Source organism: Podarcis bocagei (genome assembly GCF_964188305.1).
Source record: "Podarcis bocagei genome assembly, chromosome: 4".
In the NCBI taxonomy this organism is placed as follows: Eukaryota; Metazoa; Chordata; class Lepidosauria; order Squamata; family Lacertidae; genus Podarcis; species Podarcis bocagei.
Window position 1 is genome coordinate 25114958 of NC_138128.1, and position 18945 is coordinate 25133902.

Here is an 18945-nt window from a genome sequence, read left to right on the forward strand (position 1 = left end):
GGGGATCAACCACACAAGGGTGCCCCCATTGGTCTTACTGGCGATGAAAGGTCTTGCTGTCAGTGATGATCAGCTTTGCTAGTCTACAGAAGGAAAATGTTCATTTACAGGCGTGGTTTGAATCCAAACAGTACCTGCAGTCGGGCAAAGCATGGCTCACAGCGAGCCCCTGTGAAGGAGCACATCAATGCCAGTTGGCACACCTTCCAAAGGGCTTACTGCTCCTTGCCAACGCTGAGCCCCTGTGAAGTTATAACTTGCCATCATGATGACATCAGATGATAGTGGGGAGCCCCAGCCACTGAACACAATGGTTCATGCAGGAGGTCTGGCTCTTGTAAAGCAGAGAACCTAATTGAATAGTTCTCAAGTGTTTTTGAGCCTTCTCGGTAGTGGTACCCACCCTGAGAAATCCCCTCCCATCAGATGTCAAAGAGATGAGTAACTATATAACCTTTGGAAGACTTCTGAATGCAGCCCTGTATAGGGAAGTTTTTTAAGGTTCAATGTTTTATCATGTTTTTATATACGTTAGATTCTGCCCAGAGTGGCAACCTAGTCAAATGGGCTAGTTACAAATAATAAATTATTGTTATTCTTTATTGAAAGAACAAAGGACTTCACGTACATTGTCTTGTTGCAGTTTGCACAACAACCCTGTAAGGTAGAGAAGCATTATCAATACAGTGGTACCTCGGGTTATATAGGCTTCAGGTTACAGACGCCACTAACCCAGAAATAGTGTTTCAGGTTAAGAACTTTGCTTCAGGATGAGAACAGAAATCGTGCTCTGGCGGCGCAGCGGCATCAGGAGGCCCCATTAGCTAATGTGGTGCTTCATGTTAAGAACAGTTTCAGGTTAAGAACGGACCTCCGGAACGAATTAAGTACTTAACTTGAGGTACCACTGTATCATATTGCAAATGGGGGGGTGTTCTAACACAGAAAGTATGCCACCTAATAAGTTACATGAGTTTAAAGTCACATAATAACGTCAATGGAAAGTTGAGTTTTGAAGCAGGGACGTCCTGATCCATGCCTGCGTGTCACAACAATAACATTACATCACCTCTCAATTAACTAAATTAATGCACTGAACATGAATCCATGAGTTCCCATCACTTTACACTGTGAATGTCACCAGCAGAGATGCTATCCCTCAATTTTATATGCTGGCAGAATGTTTTTCATGTTGGCATATCATGCATATCACTTTACGGACGTGAGTTTGCTTTCGAGTCCCAGACATTTTCAGATCATTGCCTTTTGTGTTTAGCTTGTGTTCTGATGAAATATTATATAGGAGCTGGCCAAAGCTAAGCACTCTTTAAGTCCTATTGATTTCCATATTTGCTTAATTCTTCCACTGAAATTATTGGGACTTGAAAGTGCTTAGCTGTGTGTCCCGTCCCCCCCCCCCCGAAAAGCTCATTAGGGCTCGATTTCACATAAGCACACAAAAACATCTTTGTTCGCACAGTGGCAGGAAATTTCCTGCCACATATCAACTAGCACTCTGCAGGCGCTCCATAACTTTTTTATTGGAATAAAGAGACAAGGAAATGGTAAAAAGATAATTCTGATTTCCCCATGGAGCATACTATGGTCCTGGTATTTGTACTTAGAGGACACTGTAGCACTTCCTTTGTACAGAAGGCATAGCAGATGCATTCACAGAGCAATAATGGCTTTTATTGTCCATTATCAGAAAGCAAAAAATGCATAAAGCATTCCCAACACTGTGCCTAGTAGCCCAGAACCTAAACAGATGCTTTGAGACTGCTGACAACAGGACTGAGTACATGGAGCTGCGTCAACACAAAATTGCATCACGTAATTGACACATTCAGTGGCTTAGTTCTCACATCACTAAATTATGGCTTATTAAACCATGGTTTATTTAACCATGGCTTAGCATTATGTGTGAAGCCAGCCCAGCAGCTTTAACTATGATTATTAAACATCCTTAAAGGTTGCTCATTGGCCAAAGTTTCTAGTTGGTTTATAAACTGTTGTTATGGAATTTACATCCTACAACTCCTTAAGGAGCCCAGGATGGCAAACACATCAATAATATTTTTTTATTTTTTATTTTTTACAAAACAGTTTAAACATCCTAAAAACAGTTAGAAACCAGTGGTTTCAAGGTTGCCTGGAACAATGTCTTTCATTTATCAAATGCCTACAGAGTTGCAAGTGAAGACTGGCAAAAGAAATAATAACAATCAAACATTTTTCAAGGCTTGGCTGCCTTCACTGATGCTTTTAACCATTCTGTGATGTAATAAACCAAGGTTTAAGTCAGGCATGGGCAAACTCGGCCCTCCAGATGTTTTGGGACTACAACTCCCATCATCCCTAGCTAACAGGACCAGTGGTCAGGGATGATGGGAGTTGTAGTCCCAAAACTTCTGGAGGGCCGAGTTTGCCCATGCCTGGCTTAAGTGCTCATCAGCCTGATGTCTCAGCTTTAACTATGGTTTATTAACTAAGGATAAGTTTAATTATGGTTTAGGAGTGTGAGAGAATCAGAGCAGTGTAAATACTTCTTCTTTTTCAAAAAATGCTATTCCTTTTATAACACAAATAAACAACACAAACAGAAAAAACAATACAAACAAATTCTTGTCTTATCCTTATTTTTTTCTAAACATTGTTAGGTGAGCTTCCCCAAGCCCCCCCTATCTGATTTTCATTTTACCTCATCTTTAGCAGTTTACATATATCATAATTTTAAACCATTTTTTAAATCACACTTATTTTTACCATAAAAATTTTATTCCTTACATATAATACTATTTTAAAATACACTATCTTCTACTTCTAACCCTACAGCCTATATCAACTTCCAAAGCTATTCTAAGATTTAAATATTAACATATTTTTTTTTGAAATATTCTTTAAACTTCTTCCAATCTTCTTCCACCATCTCTTCTCTCTGGTCCCGGAGTCTCCCAGTCAGTTTGGCAAGTTCCATATAGTCCATCATCTTCATCTGCCATTCTTTGATAGTTGGTAAATCTTGTTTATTCCAATTCTTCGATAGTAATATTCTCGCAGCTGTTGTGGCATACAGAAAAAAATAACATCCTTTTTGGGGATTTCACACACACACCCATACCAAGTAAAAGGCTTCTGGAAGAGCAGTGTAAATACTGAAGGGCCAAATTACAAATGGACTGGAAGGTGTTGTGCAGGGAAGCCAGGGCAGACCCTACCATTCCCTTATGGGGGAAGGCCAGAGTTGCATGTGCCACATATTCTGCCATGCACCCCTTAAACTAGGCTGCCACCCTCTCACCACTGTTGAATAAGAGTTAACTTCCAATCCACTTGTATTCTCTATGTGGAATGAAGGGAGAGGCCAGCACCAGGAATCAAAGTACTGTATCTGCTTGTCCATACCTTCCAATACTTTGAATCCAAATTCCCAGATGCCATCTTCCTGAGCTCAAAGACTATTGGGTTGCTGTGATCTCGGGCAATTTCATGCCTCAGTCCCCCTGCCCCTCAAGTGCTTTTGTTTGGGGTGTGTGTGTGTGGAATTAGCACCATGAAATCACGTAAGAGATCACAGCAACCCAAATGGCTGCTGTTCTTTCGTGGTAAAAATAGTGGGATGTCCCAGTTTTTTCCAGGGTACTTGTGGGGTATTCTTGTCTGAGCATATCTGAAGGGGGATTTCTGGATCACAGCCTTTATAAGTTAAGAAATTATATGGCAGAACAGAAAAGGAAAGAAAGAAACACTAAAATAAAAAATAACAGAAAAAAGAAATGAAATATGTACAAATTTACTTTGAGGGAAATGCAGTTGAATGCTTTTAGTTTGAAGAGGACAGCAGATGAAATATATGTTCAGAGTTCATGTATTAATTTTGGTCGTCTTTCTTTCAAAGATATCCTTTGAGTAAATACACATTTAAATTCAAAACCACATTCAGTTAATGGTTTGTTTTTCCTTTGAAGAATACTTTTAATGACTGAAATGGCATTGTGTGAAACAAATAATCCTGTGACAATAGCTATCCCCCATTATAGCATAATTAAGGTCATTAACAGGCCAAGCTATGTGGCCTTGAGTGAGGTTTTTCTTCTAACTTAATAGACCCGATTAATTCAGGAGATAATTTATCTAGCGGGGTAATTTTTCTTCTATTATGCTCTTTTTGAAGACTATTCATAAAGACCATGTATTTAAAACTGATTATTGATTTTGAATTGCTAAGGAGATTGAGCTAGTAACACATACTAATATTAAGGAGGAACATGGAAAATCTAGTTCTTTGATTCTGTTTATCTTAGTCAAGTTAATATTATAAATTATTATGGCATCAAAGTTGTTTTCATCACTTTCACCATGCCTTAGCGAGTTTGCTGGCAAATGATCTTAACGAGGATGTGATTTGGGAAATTCACCAGGGCGTTCTGATTTTCCAATAAATGTTAGCCATGTTTGGAAACTCGTTAACTTGTTTTTATCCTGTATTTATTTTAATAGTCCTGAGATCCTATGAAGAAGGGTGTGATGGCCTGGGAATCGGATTCAGAGGCTGAACCTGAGGAATCCCAGCCTGCACAGGAGTCCCTGCCTCCAGGACCAGCTAAGCCGGGGCTGGGGCTTGAGCCTGAAAGGTCCTCACCTGTGCTGGATCCTCAGGAGCAGACACCACCTGAGTCTGCTCTGGCCCCTGAGGTGATGGAGGACCCATTGCCTGCAGGTGCTCCACTCTCAGCCCCATCAGGGGAAGGTGAGGTTGCCTCTGGGTCCAGTAACCCTCCAGCCTTTCCTGAGCTGCAGAGGCTCAGGGCAGAAAGGTGGAGGGAACTAAGTTCCCGCAGGAGGAGTGCTCGCCTCCAGGCCAGGAGAGGCAGGTCACCTATGGACTGGGGCCGCCCTATGCCTCGGGGCAGATAAAAGCCAGCCAGCCAGCCCAGTCCCAGGTTCTGGGAGCAACATTGTTGGTAACCTGTTCCTATAGGCACCCTGTCCTGTTCTTCTGCCAGAGTTCCTGACCACACCCGACCCCTTGCCTTGGACCCCGCTTCAGCCTTGATGGACAGCCTCCATACCACACCCTCAACCTCGGACTGGATTCAGACCACGCCGCACGGTAACCCCCCGGGACCAGCACAAAGGGTGGTATATAAATCTAAAAAGAAATGAAATAAAATAAATGAATGAATATTTTGAATACTGATAAATCAGCCGTGGTAAATGTTCTTCTAAGGATGGAATTTGCTCATTTAATAAGGGGATCTGGGCCATTTAGGTGACCATGTTTACAATCCTGTTTGTGTCCAGGAACCCTGATATGGCACCCATACCCCTGCCTAAGTGTGTTCTCACATGTCCAGCTCAAATTCGTGAAGGGAGCCACAGTCCTATCTATCGTAGAAGCTCCAAAATGAACACAAAGCAGAGTTAAAATGGGAGATCAGCATCTAACACTATAGGCAATTTGGTGGGGAAAAATTGCTTAAATATATATCTGCTGTTACAACACTTTTGTGAATAATGCAAACAAATAGTCTCTGAACATATCTGCTGAAAAAACAAATAAAAAAACACGCAGGAGGCAAACAGCTGTTGGAAATGCTATTGGTCTAGCTGTTCTGCAGGCTGTTTAAATGAATTATGGGTTGCAGCTGTCATTTTTAGTCTAGAAGGCACTCTTAGGTTTCTCCTAACTGGGTAATAAGGAGAGCAAGAAATGCAAGAGAGAGCCAGGGTGCGCAGAATTAAGTTAATGGCTTCAAACTGTTAAGACTGTTCTTGCTGTGGAATATGCCCATGTGCTGAACACAAAGATAAAGATCTATGCGCCGAATTGAAAAACTAAATAAATATAAATCTGCTTATCTTGGGAGCAGCGCTTTTAAAGCTCTCTAATAAATTTGATCTCACTCTTCCAGGAAAATACAGGTGCACCACTTACCCTTGTGTACAGTACAGCTTTGCTGCTGCACAGAGCACAAGCCTAATTTAGGTGTTATTGTAACTATTTAGGAGAGGTGCAGAGGACACAGGGACTGGTCCTGCCTCTCCATTCCTGCCAGTTGTTATTGCTGTTGTTGTTTTTTGTACCCCACCCATCTGACTGGGTTGCTCCAGCCACTCTGGGTGGCTTACAACAGAATATAAAGAACATACAATACATCAAACTTAAAAAGCTTCCCGATACAGGGCTGCCTTCAGTTGTCTACGGAATGTCGTATAATTGGCTATCTCTTTGACATGTGACAGAAGGGCTTTCCAGAGGAAGGGCGCCACTACCGAGAAGGCCCTCAGCCTGGTTCCCTGTAACTTCACTTCTCAGAATCAGGAAACCGCCAGAAGACTCTTGGAGCTGGACTTTGGTGTCTGGGCTGAATAGCTGGGGTAGAAATGTCCCTTCAAATATACAGTGATGAAGCTGTGCAGGACTTTAAAGGACTTGGAATTGTGCTTGGAAACATACTGGGAGCCAATGTAGATCCTTTAGGACTGGTGTTATATGGTCCCAGTGGCTGCTCCCAGTCTAGCTGTTGTATTCTGGATTAATTGTAGTTTCTGCATCACCTTCAATGGTAGTGCCACGTAGAGCGTATTGCAGCAGTCCAAGAGGCAGATAACCAAAGCATGTACCACTTTGGCGAGACAATGCACAGGCAGGTTGGTTCTCAACCAGCATACTAGATGGAGCTGGTGGACAGCCGCTCTAGACACAGTGTTGACCTGCACCTCCATGGACAATCGGTGATCCATAATAACCCCAAGGTTGTGCACCTGGTCCTTTAGGGGCCAGGAAGTCCCCCTCGTCCCCCAGAAACAGTACTTTTGTCTTCTCATGCTTCACTCCACCCTCAACCTTCCCACATTGTCAAGGAAGATGAGCGTGAAGCAACTTCTAAGCATGCTAAGTCCTCTTCAGATCTTCCCACTCGGTAGAGAAAAGTTAAAAACAACGTGGGTGGGGCCAGCACACACAGCGACATTGTGGGCAGAGCTGGTGCGCATTCCTTCGCACATCTGTCATGAGTTTTTAAACTCAGAAGGATGCAGGATTATGACTGGAATGATAGTATCAACCTGTACAACTCTATTTGGTTGGAAAGAAAGCCACAATGAGTTTCAAGGGGATTACTCTCAGGTAAGTGGGTATAAGGTTTGCAATCTGGAAATGCAGCAACCAGGAAATAGTTTCCGTCCAACTGAAACCCAGGCTTGGTTTTCAGAATGTTGGGTGTGGCTGGGCAGTATGGAGATTTTTTGAAATACAGTGGTACCTCGGGTTACAAACACCTTGGGTTACAAACACTTTGGGTTACAAACTCCGCTAACTCGGAAGTAGTACCTTGGGTTAAGAACGTTACCTCAGGATGAGAATGGAAATCACGTGCCGGTGGCGAAGTGGCAGCGGGAAGCCCCATTAGCTAAAGTGGTACCTCAGGTTAAGAACGGTTTCAGGTTAAGAACGGACCTCCGGAACAAATTAAGTTCGTAACCCGAGGTACCACTGTAGTATGTGGCCAATTTGTTTTAAAGAAACAATTAAAATGTAGAAATGAGTAGGAAAAAATCAGCACACAAAACAATTTGGGTTGGGTTTTTTTAAGGCATCCTGGAACATGATCAAGAAAGTTATTTCTTCAACACTTAGGATTATTTTTATTAGCGTTTTGTTTTCGTAATAGTCAACCTATGGGAAACTTGTGAGTGGGACACTCTCCACACAGCAGTTGCTCTTCAGAGCCATTTTGCCTGAAAGTAGAAGGCAGGACATAGCCATCCTGGCTAGTGGCCGACTGGTAGCCACTGATACCCTATCAAGGCTATCAATGGCTATGAGCCTTTAGAAGAAAATCAGATAAAAGTTTGCAGGGAGAGCCTTTTGCAAATGATATGGCCCTCTTGGCACATAGGACCTTGACATGGTTTCCCCCTTTCCCTCAGAAACTGGAGCATACTGTACAGCATACAATCTAACAATTACCACACGATCTAACAAAGGGTGTTAATGCCCTACTTCCAGTTCCATAGATATTAATTAAAGCAATTAAAGCAGCATTACCAGCCTCCTATAATTATACTCTGCTTCCAGTAAGCCTCTCAGTACCCTACTTGGGTTTCTCCTGAAGCACAGTGAACTGCTGCATTGTTGTGGAAATGCCAGGTTTGTGCAAAGGCAATTCCACTAAAAAACTGGGAAATGTTGTTGTTGATGACAATAATAATAATAATAATAATAATAATAATAATAATAATAATAATAATAAATTTTATTTATATCCCACCCTCCCCAGCCGAAGCCGGGCTCAGGGCGGCTAACAACAATAAAACAGTATAAAAGTATAGCATAAACAACACTCTAAAATCATTCATTATAAAATTAATTAATTCAGGCCACTGGCAACCATTGGGCCAGAGCTCCGCGAAGATTGCCGAGGGAGGGAGTCAGGCTGTGCCCTGGCCAAAGGCCTGGTGGAACAGCTCTGTCTTGCAGGCCCTGCGGAAAGATGTCAAGTCCCGCAGGGCCCTGGTCTCTTGTGACAGTGTTCCACTGATTTCTGTCTTACCTTTTATTGCACAGTGATCTCAGGACTAGTTAAATAGTAAAGCAAGCATCCAAATAAATCACTAAGACTACAACCCAAACTCAATTTACCTGGGAGGAAGCTGCATTTAATTCAATGGGAGTTGAATTAAGTAGGTGTGGTTAGAATTTTCAGCCTATAATACCCAGTGTCTGACTATAGAGAAGCTGATCCAATCAGCATCAAACAGAAGTGGCATATTGCACTTCCAGACTGAATATATTGCACTACAACTCAGCTCAGATGCTCCCAGGGTATGATTTGAAGGCACAAGAGACCACCAACTTGCTGAAGCCGAGTCTGGTCAGTGCTTGGATATGTGCAAAACTATGAAAATCCAATGAAAAATAAATAAAAATAGTTGGTTAGGTATTGTTTCTCACTACCTGAACAAGTCACCACAAGCCTTTGCAACCTCCTCTCTCCTTTTCAACTTGCCAAAGAAGGCGATCAGAAATGTTCACTTTCCATTTTAAACACACCACAGTTACCCACTATATCCAAACAGGCTCACATTTTCCAGGTTCAAGTGTAATGGGGGGCTGCAATTTGTTTAAGTGGAAGCTTCCAGTCTGAACCAGGCTATTGTAGCAATATTAATTGAGCAATTAATTGAGCAATATTAATTAATATTACTTTGGCTTCTCAGTTGTCAGAAAAACAGAAGTCAACCTGAACTTCTTTTCTCTGTTTATCACATCACAATGTCTCTGCAATGCACAATGTTCTGGCCTCAGAATACTTTGCTGATGAGGGAGGGAAGCAGAGAGTTCTTAGAATCAAGTAGTTAATAGTGTCTTTGATTTCATTTATTTGCCTCTCACCTTTTTATATAAAAGTTTTCTTATATAATCTTAATTGCTTGACAGTTTGACCCCAGTTATGTTTTTCTACATCTATCCATAGCTGAGTTGCCCTAGCATTGTCAGTCAGCACATCCCCAGGCATAATACTATGGATTACAAAACCTTAAAGGAAGGTTTTTGTGTCTCCTGAGTAACAACTGCAGGGTGGGGGGTGTTGTTGCCGAAAGCTCGTGTTAGATATTTGCAATTAAATATCACAGACAAAAATGAAAACCAACACACTGATCCTAGGCAATGCTACAGTTTTACAAAGAAGTAGAAACACTATGCTGAATTGTTCGTCTTTTGGTATATAAAGCGTGCAACGCTTTCATGTTTTTTCTGTTTATCTTGCTGACCTGGGGGCTGATAGACACACACATATATATTTGGGGGGGGGGGCACTACCCACAAAATAATATTTAGCTACAGTCCTACTGAGTGTATCTGAACCACCCACCTAAAAAACAACAAAGCTGTGCCCACATGAAGATTATAGAAAAAGAAGAAAGGCAGGTTTAACAACAAAACACAGTAGGATATATTCACAGGGCACACATAGAAATCATACACTAATGCATGCACACATCTGATTTAAAGAAATAAGAATTTTGAACTTAAAGGGAAGAAATTGGCTTGAGAATATAGCTGCAAGCTACCTCTGTTAGTGCCTGCTAAAAGCACCCCTGATACCATATGTGTGTAAATGATAGAAGAACTGGTACCCAGGCATTGAGGCCAGGAGTCCATGCCTGAAGTGATTACAGCTCTTTATTAAGCAGAGATTCAGGCACAAACCCCTCACCAAGCCTTAGGGTTGAAGTCCAGTAGCAAGTTAAAGATGTTCCTGGGGTGCTGAGAATCCTCAGATAGTTTTAAAAGAATTCTGAAACTTGGCCTTAAATAAACTTGTATGGAATCCAAAAGTTTGTCCAGGGTAACTGGAAAAGCAATCAATGAGAAGAGATCAAAAGGAAAGAACAAAAGAGGATTGGGTAAAATGGGAGGAGGGGAATACAAGGGATTGGATCAAGTCTAGAAACCTTCTAGTGAGTGGTAGATTTAAGCAGGCCATCAATCACGAGTGACTTATCTGAAGGTTAACCTGTGGAGGTGGTCCTCCCGAATGGATTTAGCATTTGAGAATAGTGCTGATGGCTTGAGGTTGTCTGACTCATCCTGGAAGTTTTCGATGTAGTTTGTAATTCCGTGAGATCACAAGTTGGAGAACCCTGTCTCTGGAGTCTAAAGCAGAGGCTTTGGGATTTCAAAGACTACACATGGTGCCTATTTGTTTACTATACTAATACTGAATTGGTCCGAATATAGGCCAAACCCAAATATGAGCCACAGCTTTAAAATTGGAGGGGAGAGGAAAAAATAAAAAATACCTGGATATAAGCCACTCCCTTCCTCACTGCTCCTGGCTGTACTGGGGGGGGGGGCTCACTGCATTGCCAGCAGCCTTTCACCTTCCTCGCTCTCTCCCTGTGCTGGGCCCGGGGGTAACTCAAGCAACACGGTCCAGGTCCAAATCCGGTCCTGTATCCAAGGGTTCCGCGAGGAGTCAGTCCAACATGGCCAAGGCAGGACACGAGGCAGGAAACCAGGCAAGGTCAGGCACAGGGTCTCAGGCAGGTTCTGGCAAACAGCAATGTTGCTCCTGCAACCTGGGACGGGGTCTGACAGCCTTTCATCTTTGTTGGGGTAACGGCCAGTCCTGATCCCCCGGTGACTCACCTCCCTGTCTCGCCCAAAGGCGAGCACTCCTTCTGTGAGTACTCAGCTCTCTCCTTCTCTCCGACCTTAGTCTCTGCAGCTCGGGAAATGTCGTGGGTTACTAGACCCAGAGGCCGCCTCAGCCTCCCCTGACCAAACCGGTAGTGGAGCAGCTGTAAGTGATGGCCCAGCTGAAGGCAATGAGGTAATCCCCGCATCTGGAGCCAGGGCAGGCTCAGGCCCCTGACTCGGCCCAGCTGGTGTTTGTTGAAGGGGAACCTGTGCAGACTGGGACTCTTCAGGATCAGGCCCCAGACTTGGTTCAGATGCCGCCTGAGGCAAAAGATCCGGTGCGGACTGAGACTCCTCTGGTTCCGAGTCCGAGCCCAAGTCCCAGGCCAGCATACCCCCTTCCCAACCTTGGAGAAGTGGACAGGGGACTACGCACAGGGTGAGCGCCGCTTTGCTGTGCTCCTGGTGCTGTTTGCCCACTCTCCTGGCTGCATACCGTAAGGTCGCGAACTTTAACTTTTCACGGTCGGAATTGGGGGGAAAGTGTGGCTTATATTTGGGGCAATATGGTAATAATAATAATTTATTATTTATACCCTGCCCACCTGGCTGGGTTTCCCCAGCCACTCTAATCAATTATCTTATTACAGCCTAGCTTCATGAGGAGCAATGAATTTTTCTGTATCCTCATGACCAAACTTCAGCCAAAACCAGCTTTGGATCACTCCTGGACACAAAACGGAGCTAACAGTGAAAGCCATGTAACAATATACAGTATGTTATCATTTTTCTGCTTTTCACGTGTGCTCCACAAGATATACGTATGTTTGTATGGTCCCTGCCTGTGCATTATCTATGTACTAAAAGGAACGCATGCAATGCTGTTTACATCACAGATTTAAATTTTTGTTATGTGCACAGAATTGGGTGCAGTAGCTTTCTTCCAGAAACTTCACACTGAGCTGATTGTATTGTACAAAAGAGCTTTGAACTGTTAACACGGAACATATGGCAACTACACCTGTCGTATGTCAGAGTTCCAAAGACCACCACTTCTGGAATATAGACGCCTACCTGCTTCTCTGTACAACATATACCATGGTCAGCACAGGTGATTTTTAGGCCTGTTGTTAGGGACAGGACCACCATCATTCAATTGGCAATATAAGGACAGCCAACTTTTGCATAATTGGAAATCTAGGATAGGGATGGATGACTCTGTCAGTTTCTCATTATTCTACTCCTAAATTCAAATCTTCATATTTCCACATCAGTTTTGAGGGTTTTAAAGTCCTCGTGACAATTTAGCAGCACTCTAGTTCGAAATTATTTTAATGCACACATTTTTGTATGCAGTTTTACCCAATGTACACATTTTTGGAAGGCAAAACAATCCATTATATAATGAATTTGATATATGCATTTTAATGCGCACTTGACCCTAGTATGTGCATTTTTGAACACATCCCTTGGCTGGAGAACTCCCTTGCAAAATCTGGAGAAGTGTGAACCGACTGTGTTTCGGTTTGTGTATTGTTTGGGGAAGTGTAAATTAAGGAGGCTTGACCTTCAAATGCAAACTGGACCAAATCTCTAGCCCTCCAGAACTCAATGGGATGACTGCAACCGCAACGTAAACATGAAACACAAAAGTTAGCAGCTCTATTAATACAGACTTATCTGTGTTGAGACATTTTCCTATGATGCAAATTATTGTCTCCATGCCACTACCTAGGGACGCCAGTGAGTCTGCCTAAACATTACAGGGAAATGGCAGATAACCCAAAAAGGGATGGCTACTTATAGTGGCAGTCACAAGCTCAATTCCACATCTAATGATACTCTGAAAGTAGGCCTGATGGAAGCTTATTCGGGCATACAATTCAGCTTTCTTATAAATAAAATAAAATACATACACTTCATTTATCATAAATTTTCTTCTTATCATACATTATATGAAGAATTCATTAAATGTTAGGAAGTGGCTAGTATCTTCATTTCTGTGTTCCTCTTCTGTTTCATTCTTAGACTGCTCCTTTGATCGGTCCCTAACAAGGAATTTTATAGCCTGAAAAACACTGGTTAGTTTACTAAGAACTGAAGTGACTTTCCACAATAACTTTGGAATTAAATTTTGTTTTTGGCAATCTCTTCTGTGGTGGAAATCCATTCTTAAAAAAATACATGGCTATGTCAGAGTTTTAAAATGTCACGCCTGGTGGTATTAATGTTTCACAGTTGTTCCTGTAAATGAATCCTGTTAAAATTTACTCTGGTTTAGCATTAACTGTATAATAGGCTGTCCCAGAGTATTCCACAAATTATAGCATTGTGAAACAAATATTCAGATGCAGCTTGACACTGAAAAGCCCGGCTTGTGGGAAGGTGAGTGGCAGCTCTGCACTTGCGATGGCCTCTTGGCTCTTATTGCCTGATGATGAAGAAGTTCAGCCCTGCCGGAGTTTCAGAGTAGATCCTCAGTGATGCCTTCAACACTTGAAGAGGATGAAAGCAGGTCAGAAACTGGCCCGCGAGAAGGATGTAGATGAGAACAGTTCCCAGCTGTGCAATCCGACAAAATAAGTTTGTGCCACAATAAATTTCTTAGTTTTTCAGGTGCCAAAAGACTCTTCACGGTTTATATTAGAATTGCTGGCATCCCATGAAAGATAATTGACCCTGGATTGGAATGATCACATCTTTTCATCCTGGTGCATCAGTTATGGCAGCAGCTGACACATTTCTTTGAAAAGGGAAGCTTTAGACTATAGCGTGACTCCACAAACTAACCAAGAGGCTTGCAGCCACGCATGCGCACCCATGCAACCACCGACCTGCCCTTTTTCCAATTGGCAAAAAGAACCAACACTACTTAGGCACTGAGATGAAGGTGTGAAACTTGCCCAACTCTACACTGTTTGTTTATACAGTGGTACCTCGGGTTACAAACACCTTGGGTTACAAACACTCCGGGTTACAAATTCCGCTAACCTGGAAGTAGTACTTTGGGTTAAGAATTTTACCTCAGGATGAGAACAGAAATCTCATGCCAGCAGTGCAGCGGCAGCAGGAGGCCCCATTAGCTAAAGTGGTACCTCAGGTTAAGAACAGTTTCAGGTTAAGAATGGACCTCCAGAACAAATTAAGACCGTAACCAGAGGTACCACTGTAGTAAGGAGCTACGGAGTGTCTGCCTCCTTCATTGCTCCAGTGAGTGAAGCGTATAGTTTTTCTGCTCACTGCTTGGACTGATCCATCTCCTTGTCTCCAGGGGAATTGCAGCAACATCTTTGTGTACAGTATTACAGACAACATACCCTTTCTGGTTAAGAAAGAAAGTGCTCTAGGCAATTTTGGTTAGCTGATTGCTGCCTCCAGGAGCTCGTGACAGGGAGCTCATGACCAGGGCTGGATTTAGGTTTGATGAGGCCCTAAGCTACCGAAGGTAATGGGGCCCTTTATATGTCCAGCTGTCCTTTGTCAACAACAAATTGTCACTGTTTTCGTTGTTGAATATATGTGATATGGTAATTTATGGACCTAATAGGTATCTAAAGCCATTTGCACATAACAAAATATGTATTTTATCAAAGTAATTGTTGAACTGAAAGTTAAGAAGAAGTATATTAATAGTGAAATACTTTTAAAAGTATAGCTTATAAGTAAATCCGGCACTGCTCATGACCAGGGCTTGTAAACAAGGGTATTTTGAGAGGGGAGGCCTGAAGTGCTGTATATAAAAAAGGTTTCTTTGGCTATGTTCAAAGCAAGAGGAAGAACAAGCAAATAGTAGGTCCGTTGTGTGGAGAAGGTGAAGAAATGCTATTGGGTGATAGAGAGAAGGTGGAATACCCATCTATACATATAAATTGCCACATGCAAATGTTATATGCATCTGTGCTAAGGGACGCTATAATAAACAGCTGTGCCTGGATGCAGGTGACAAAAAAAACAACAACCTCCAGTGCACAAATAGCCACACATTTTTATCGCTCTGCAATTTGTTGAGAAACTTTGCTCATTATCCCCTCATTTGTGGCAAGGCGTGGTTCTTTTAAAGAGGGATCTTACTCGACACATCCGGAAGGGATCACCCATTAGGGAGTAGATGACTGTTTAAAAAGGCAGCATGCCTTGTAAAAGTACAAAACAAACCTTATGAACTTTGCCCATCAAAGCCAATCTCCTGTAATGTCATTCAAGAAATGATCTTGACATTGGCCATGGAATGATGCGCAGTGAAGAGCAATGAAAAGGCAACTACAATTAAGGTGAGAGGTTTTCTGAATTAGTATGGCAGAAGTAAGTTATTCACAAGGCCAAATGAGGAGGAGCAAGAGCGAAACTTGGCCTGGGGGACGCCTCTTAATTTTTTTGGCATTTGATAAGTTTCACAGCTTGTCTTTATGCACATCAGACCAAAATGAGCACTCACACTTTACATTGTGGGTGCCCTTTGTGGGATCGCACGGGGTGCTACAGTCCCCAGGGAGGTTACTGGCAAACAGGAGCTGGCTTGCCTCTCAGTGTTAATTTTGGGAGGTTCATGCCCAGCCTCAGTAATCAAATTTCTTGCTGGGAGGTGGGGCCAGCCCCATTTATAAATAGGGGGTGGAGCCAACAATAGCCAGGCAGTCGGTTCAGGAGATTCACCCACCCTACCCTCCCTTTGTTTAATGTTTCTTGTTTGCAGGTTAACTTTTTATTCCTGTTTAGTGGGCGCTGCTATGGTCTTTGACTGGTTGCTGTTGAAGGACCGGGAAGAAATTTTCCTGCATTGGCAGGTTTTGTCTTCCCCGTAGCAATTCGTCACAACTTTGGCGGTTATGGCCTTGGGTGGAATCCTTGAGTCTTTTCTTCCCTATAATGGGTCTGTGCCTGTGTGAAGCGGTGACTCATCCCCCTGTGGCGACGATTCCAGGGTCCCCCTCTTAAAGGGGTTATACATATGGGTGTCGCTGGTCATACACCGAAAGGTCGTCAGTGAACTACCTGATGTGAGGAGATATAGGCTTGGCTGCCTGCTATACATATGTCTCGCAAAGCACCCCGATATCCCATTTACCCCAATGAGCCCCAGTTCCCCCCGGCTGAGGGGCTGGGAGGGATACACGCCCAAGGCCTAAGCCAGGTCTTCCTACATTCGGAAGTTTAATAAAGTTGTGGCCTAATTTTAATTCCATATAACATTGTCAGAGTCTTTATTCCTTCCTTATGATCCCTGGGGGCTCATAACAGGAGGTACGCAGCATATTTTGACAGATTTTGCATAGGTTTTGCAAAGTTCATAGGATAGGAGGCTCTAGCATGGTGTAAAATGTCTCCTTCCACTTGTAAGCATTTAAGTTCTGGCATTTGTCCATTTTTCTTGCTAAATAATAAAATGCCTTAATCTATATTTGCCTGCCTGCTTCTATATTGACTCCAGTCCAGTTGATATGTCTGCTATTCCTCCTGGCTATGAGGTGTTGCAGGTTGTTTGTGAACAGTGGCTCCTTCACAGCGCATGAATAATCAATAATTTTAAACCCTAACATTAAAAAAAATAGCTTGGGGTGGGGAATAATCTTAGTTCCACATGGGAAATTATATTCTTGAATTATATTATGCAAGGTCAGTTGTAGATCTGATATCCAGTCTCTTTTCTCAGGAGCGTCAGTGTGGAATTTGTATTTTATTTCACCTGCCACACACTGGGTCAACTTTTACACTGAGCTATCCATCAGAATCCCAAGATCCCTCTTCAGGTCAGAACCCAACAGTGTATCTGTTAGTATTCCCCCCCCCCCCATTCTGCATTGCATTATAGACTCCTTCCAAACATCACCTTCAGGTACGCCTACCTAAGGCCTTATATTTGTCCTGTATTTTTTAAATCTCTGAATAGCAACTCTCCGTGCCAAATCACCCAATGCCTTTGAAAACCAGCCAAATCTGAAAGCTAGGCTGAGAGTGAGTGACTGGTCGAAGGTCATCCCAGTGAGCTTCATGGTGATTTGAACTCTATATAATAATACAATTATATAATATATAATAACAAATATTCATTTTTGTGTGCACTTTCCTGCAGTTTATGCATTTCTGTGCACATCATTCAGTTGGTAAACTGCATCGCAAGATTCAGATAAGTGTGAATTTTCAAGGATGGCTGTTTTTCCATGTTCATTTTGTTTCAGAAAATGAATTTGGTAGAGCCTGCTTTAAATATGAGCTGAATCAAATTACTCCCAATCCCTACTTCAGTCTGCAATAATTTTCAAGAAGGTTCAGCTCTTCTTTAAAAATATGACAGCCATAATTTTGCTACACACCCACACACACTTTAATGATAGCATTCTCATGACTTTTTAGCCATAGGGTAGGGTTCTAATGATTCCTCCTATTTGATCCATAAACACAGATTTGATGCATAGCTATAGGAAAATTGGATAGAAGAGCAAGATTGGTTCCAGTCTCACTAAAACTAGCATGTTTTGGCTGTTATGCGTGATCTTTAGGAAAACGGAATCTTTAGGAAATCTTTAGGCCAACTGTCAAGCAAAATCATAATGTAATGTGAAGAATTTTCTGTTAATTTCAGGATTGCAGTTACAGTTAAAAAAGTAAGAGAAATAAAGCAAAATAACCTGCTGCATGATTGCACATAAATAGTAAATGATTAACACCTAACTAAAAAATTAAAGAATGACAAAGTTCCTAATAAAATATTTGGTTCGACGCTGCCTTGTGTTTTATTGCATCAGTAAATAAGCATGGAATACCATTTTTCAGTAAATCGGTCGTTAGGTTGTCTTCCCTTTCTTACCTTGATGATTATGTTTGTCAGTTTTACAGTTTGGAGCACTCCCCATCAGAAGGGGGGGGGGAGTTTCCTCTCTCATTTGAAATGTTTCCATAGAGATAGAATCTTTAGACAAATCAGGTATGTTTGTGCACAAGGACAAGGACAGAGCGTTGCTGGGATGTGCAAAGAAGACCTGCTGCACGTAGCAGAACTCAGCAGATCACGGTTGACGCCAATCCGTCGTTTTATTTGCCTTTCTGACAGCGTTTGGTTACAGTATTCCGTTTCCTGACAGCAGATCTCTATCCCACCACCCAACAATACAGCTGCCACAAGGGATGGCAACAATTTCTCTGTTTACAGAAGCAATCTGCAAGTTTAATTATACAGAGCATCTGCCATGCACCTTGCATAAGCTACATAAGGCCCTGGCCCAGTTCCAATGGGACTAGTGGGACCAAACAGCAATACGCCTCCCCAAAAACATCTGAAACATTTATGAAGTCCAGTGGCAATGAGGACCGCAGCAAACATCCAGATGTGCCTCTGCATCATCTGTGCCCAAACCTTCCTTGCTGGGTCAGTAATGGATGGCTATCACATTTGGCACTTCAGTGAACAGTCAACTTGCAGCATTAACCCACTTCTAGTCTGAAATTAAGTAGATTCCGACTTACTCAATAAAGGTTTGTCGGAGCTGTGGCCCCAATCTGGTGGAATGCTCTGTCACAAGAGACTAGGGCCCTGTGGGACTTGACATCTTTCCGCAGGGCCTGCAAGACAGAGCTGTTCCACCAGGGCTTTGGCCAAGGCACAGCTTGACCCCCTCCTTTGGTAATCCTCACAGAACTCTAGCCCAGTGGTTGCCTTTAATTTGATTTGAGCTGATTTTATAATGAATTGATTTTAGAATGCTGTATTATTTTACTGCTGTTAGCCGCTCTGAGCCTTGCTTTGGCTGGGGAGGGCGGGATATAAATAAAATATTATTATTATTATTATTATTATT